The following is a 6,028-nucleotide window of genomic DNA, read 5'->3' as shown; positions in this document are numbered from 1 at the left end:
AAATATTTGAAAATGTGACGATCGTAAGCTAATGATGACTTGAATATGAATCTGATGACACGGTGCAATATAAATTAACAACATAAACGTAGTAAAATGATAAAAATAGTACTTCAATAGCACTGAACCAAGCCCGGGCGACATGTAAATGGTCTAATAGACACTAATGAGACATTTATAAAAGTAAGTTTCAGCTACCAGCTTAAACCAAATTTAAAAAGTTTAGGCGAGCAAACGATTTAGGGTAAATTATTTGATGTTACGCAGAATGTATAGTTTGTGCGAGTAAGTGTAATTTAGGACTCAGTCCGAATAGAATAGAACTCTAAAACAGGCTGGTTTTACTTCGATGGTTTTGCTTCAATATTTTGTATTTTATAGGCAATAGCAGATCGATGTACACAATATTCATCACATTTATCAGTAATGTTAGTTATGCACTAACGTTGTATAAAGCAATGTTAAATGTATAATTTTAAATGAAAAGAAATGTTTTTGTTTTTAAAAATCCATCAATAAGACTTGCATATGCTCAAGAATTTAAGTAATTCGTAACTTGAGTATCACGAATAGATCACAAATTAGTTCTAGTGTGCATTTTCACGTTTCATCCTAAGTGTTGATGTTTTGGCACTGTACAAGATAAGCTTTTCAAATTTCAGCTTAGTTGTATTTGGCCCCATGTGTTCAACAGCGTCAAGAACAGTAGCAACAGGTAAGCGCAATATAACTTAGGAATCTAAAAGAATATTTTGATTTAATAGGAAAAGTCTCTGCATTATGGACAAAACATACAAACGAAATTACGATCAATTATAAAGAAATCGCTAATTCATTTCACCTAAAGGACTTCCTCGGGGTCCGTAGTCTCGTGAAGGCGACTTGTCTACCGTCGGCAGTTCTGTTAAACGTCTCGATGAGCGCCCGGGGCTTGTGCTTGTTATTGCTTGACCTGTGCTGTAGACTTCGCGAGACATAATATGCCGCGAAGGTTACGCGGTCTGTTTACTCTTTACGAAGTTTCGAGGCTATGGTGTGTTCTATAAACTTTTGATTTTCGCGAGACGGTGATGGTGGTGGAGGTTGTTTGGCATCACAGATAATCGGTGCATATAAAGAAAAGCAACATAGACAAATGAGTGATCTAGAGAGACAATTTTCAAATGGATGGGTCATGTTATTGGGTCATGATGGGTTAATGCTTATAACGATCACACACACAAAATCAATAAGCTAACAAGCCTAATCTTTGCTTCCTGTATGTACGTGGGCCGTTCAAAATGTATTAAGACATTTGAATTTCTGCGGGCTACGAATATCCGATTTTCGATTTATGACGTTAGGTTGCTACACATGGCAGTGACTTATGGTGAACAGTTCGGCCATTTTGAGTAATCAATCAATTTTTGACAGCTGTTTTGCTTGTTTGCTTGGGCTCAATGGCTATTTTTGTGCACTCCAAAACTAATTGACTACGAAGCGGTTATTTGAGTTTTCGAAAAAAGAAAAAAAAACCAGAAAAAGTCGCATGGGCTACGAATACGAATACGGTGGGCGAATACTGGGGAATACGATGGCTTTGGCATCTTTAATGTGTTATTTTGGCCAAAAATTCGCGCAGAAACCATGATGTGTGAGGAGGGGCGCGACACTAATGTTGGATTTCTCACAAATCCAGCCCTTTGTGACGGATTGCTTCGCACAAATTGCGCATAATTTGCAGGTAATATTCTTTATTGACCGTTTTATCTTTTGCTAACCACTCTTGATGCAGCTTGATCGAAGAAAACTGTTAGCAAAACTGTTTACATTCGACCAAACTTGGCTTTTCGACGTGCACATCTTCTCGGCGCTCTGAGAAAATTTTGAACCACTGATAATTGCTGCTTTTGGTCATAATAGCTTCACGATAAGCCACAGCCAACATTTCGATTGCGTCCGAGCTCTTAACTTTGTTTGTTAACAAAAATAACCGTCCAAGCAAAACAGCTGTCAAAAATTGGCTGCTTACTTAAAATGGACGAACTTGTCACCATAAGTCCGGATAGTCCCGCGGAAATTCAAATGTCTTACTACTTTTTGAACGGGCCTCGTATACATGTATATATTTCTTGGTACTTATCATTAAATCAAAATCACAAAATCATTAATCGCAAATATTGAGTAATAGCATCACTAGGCGTCGGGTAGTATTATTATTAAATTAAATAAAATTTAATTAAGTTCATACTTTGTTTATACTTTAATTCATATTGGAATTTCTCATTGCTTTTCGATCCCAAAAATTCAGGATCCTAGTAAATCTGAATCATTTTCGAAATCATTAAAAAATTGTCATTTTTGCTGAAGTATGCTGGTCTTTCGTTCAATTTGGTTCTGTATGTATGATGATCTCTAGCACGATTTTCAATCGTGACTCTATTTCACACTCTATTCGAGTACATTAACTCACCGAATGCTCAAACCACAATTAATCACCGTGGAGTAGCGTTCAAATCGCCATAGAAGATGCTGTAGTATAAGAAAATTGAAGTTGACGAAGAGGATTACGAAAAACTCTTGAAAAAAAAAACAAATTTCTATTTTTTTTCACAAGACAGCTTCCGTGTATTTGGACCACTTTATCATGTTTTTAATCGGTTGTTTTGATGGTCTATGATTAATTTAATTTGTTACTGTAAAAAACTAACTTTCTTTCTATATTAATGTGGGAGTAGTAGCAAATCATCATGCTGATCCCGTTTATATTTCTCTGTGATTTTGATATTGATTTGACCCCGTTTTGAAAATAGGATTTTTGGTGCACATCAATTCCGATTCTCGTACGATTGAAACAAGCAAGTTTCGTTGCATTCGTTTTAATTTTAGATGAGTAACGAGATGAGATTTCCAGATTTTCCTTGAACAAGTAGTACTATTCATAGAATCAATCGAAATATATGCATTTCATGGCTTTCTTGGCATTTATATATATATATATATATATATATATATATATAGAGTATGTAGTTTACAATTGTACCTATTGGCATTATAGTAGATAGTAGATTATTATGGCATTATGGCATTATATTACATGGTTGATTTGCGTGCACCAGATTTTTGGTTTTTTTTTAAATGGGTAAACAGAAATACTACTAGTATGCGTGCTCATAAAACCAAAAAATAAAACCAATTTAATGTTTTCAAGAAGTGGTGAGGCAAGGTCTAATGTTTATAAACCGGTAAACCATTGGGAAAAGTGAAATATTATTATCATTGCATGCATCTTCACGCTTTTCTCATTAAGTGAAGATACTATTACGCACGCACGCGCACATGCCATGCTGATTCCTGCACGGTAAATAAATGAATACAATAATCACACTGTTTAAACACTGTTGTTCAACTTATTTCGAAAATTGAAAGCGGAAACAGGCGGCTATGAAATGTAAATTAATAAGTTAACACTCTTTACAGTACCAATTAAAATAAGATGAGAGTTTTATATTATGTTTTGAAAATTCTTTTCGTGTGCCATTCGTGGCAATATTTTTTATATTAATTGGACGCCTTCGTGGTACGATAATTGATGTTATGAAAACTAAATATTGTAAGTAGCCAGAATAGACATTCAAAAAAAAGTTATGTCAGTCGTCTGTAGAGAATACAAAAAAAGAACATTGAATGTGCCTTAAAAAGAATTTTGAGAATAAAAGAGCAGAGCGGAGCAGAGCGTAGTGGAATGCGGAGTGAGCTATACAAAAGAGAAAAAGAGATAGGTAGAGAAAAGGAGAGGGGAAAAAAGTTCAGAGAGAGAGAGCAACATAAAGGAGGAAAAGAGCAAAGAGAGTAACCAAGAATGAATGGGAGCTGTAGTGGATATACGCTTTTCTGTCAGACCTTTTCAGATGGTTAAAAACAATATGATTGAGAGAATATTCCAAAAATAGCGCCTGATATTATTTGAAAATCATTGCAAAAACACAAAAGAGGACAAAAATGCTTACATATGACTGCTTTTATCTTGTTGCAAGAATATTTCGTTGTAGAATCGGAAAACAATACTTTCACTACTATTTCTGATGTTAATTCGGATTCCTTGTCGTGGAATACATCTCACTGTGTCTGTAAGTCTTTGCTATCGATTGAATAAATTCACCCACGGCAACTAGTAACCACTGTTTTGCGTCGTATGTCGCGTTAGCACTTTCCTTTTACTTCATGATATTTATGTGTGGTAAAAGCTTGTGTTGATTTCCAAATATATTGGAGCAAGATGAGCATGGACAGCAATGACAAATTTACCCAGTAACCGCGGGCCGAGCTGGTAGTAAATACAAAAATGGAAGAAACGAAAACGAATAGAATTCAAAAACGCTGCCCTGCCGTTTTTTAATTATTGTGAAAATATTCTGGATCGGTAGAACGTGCAATGAATTCACGGTTTGAAATTTTTCACTTTCCGTTTGGTATATTTTTTCTTCTTCCATACAGATTGATGCAAGGAAAGAGGCGCATACACACTCACAAACGCAGATAAGCAGGCACCATGTGGACCAGCGCTGACACTAGAGCCCCCAAAATTCGAGGGAACACTGTAGCAAAGCACGATACACTCATTTCATTTGCATTATGATTGTATTCCAATACTAGGAATTTTATCGAAGCATTCTTTGAATACACATTGGACGGATACGGACACACCACACAAGCCACGATTACTCTGCGATGCAGGAATTTTCCTTCCAGGCACAAGTTGATTTTCTTTTACGGAGTTTACGGAGAAATAATTACCGAAAAAACCACTCTGACTCACACACAGAGAGAACAATGAACCAAATTTATTTCAACCACCTTAACGGTGGTCTTCAGCCTCTGCGACAACTTAAATCAAAAATAATGAACACTATTGGCCGGACACACCACCGTTGGATTCTCTGGGTTCAGCGGGATTTCGCGACCATCTAAGATCTTCGACTTCGCGCTACAAAAGTGGCATGAAAAGAATCAATGAAAAAGCACAGATCGTTGCAACCAAACTGCGCATGACTTTTTGCTCAGATTGTGTCGATGGTGGTGTGATGTACTGTATAAGAGGAGCTTTACAAACGTTTTGAGCATACGTGGTCGGCGAAGATAGTGTTCTCAAACAGCACACAACATACACTGTCATATAAAAGTATTCGAACATATAACATATAAAGTTATCAGTTAACATATAAAGTTTATTCGAAGGAAAGAAAAGGTCACATCGATTTTAATAAACAAAACAATATAAAAATTCTTTTGTGTAATACGCATAAGTGTCGGGGCAGTGTTTATAAATATGTTGTTTTCATTTAAAACTAGCTGCCCCGACAGACTTCGTACTGTCTCCTTCCCAAGGAGCAACTATGTCCGTTTTACCGTCCGTCGGATGGTCTAAAACAGCAGAAATGGACGGTAAAACGGATGATTGTCAAAAAGCTCAGGTTATAGCATTGACATTTTATTGCTGTAAAGCGTCGGTGAAAATTAGAGCTCATCCCATATATTCAAATCTATTATAGCAAAAGACCACTAAATTCTTTTTTCCTTATTTATATATTTATTTATTTGTTTGTGAAATACACAATTATTTAGTTACCCAGCGACGAACGCACAATCGCCGGTTTTAAAATATTATTGCTACATTACATTTACTTCTTCTTCTTCTTCTTTGGCACTACAACCGCTGTGCGGTCTTGGCCTGCACCAGAGACAATGTTAAGCCCTCTTCACACCAAAATGAACAGAACGTAACGTTGCGAAGGACGCGTTGTCTCATATGGGATTCTTTGCGACCCTTCACACCGCCGTCGACGAAAACTTTGTACGGCAACGACGAATCTGTATGAAAAGACAACGCTCCGTTTGTGTCGCCTAAAAACTTTGGCCAAGGTTCGTATACTTGGTTTTTGGGTGAGAGGGGCGAAATTGTTTGACAGTTTGCTTCTGTTTTGTTTTGTTTCACGAAATTAAAATTGATGTTAGTTTGAAATAAAATAAAGTATTTCTGTTGTAGTCG

Source organism: Anopheles bellator, chromosome 2 (assembly GCF_943735745.2).
Source record: "Anopheles bellator chromosome 2, idAnoBellAS_SP24_06.2, whole genome shotgun sequence".
NCBI lineage: Eukaryota > Metazoa > Arthropoda > Insecta > Diptera > Culicidae > Anopheles > Anopheles bellator.
The sequence above is the reverse complement of the archived record's forward strand: the minus strand, read 5'-3'. Positions refer to the sequence as shown.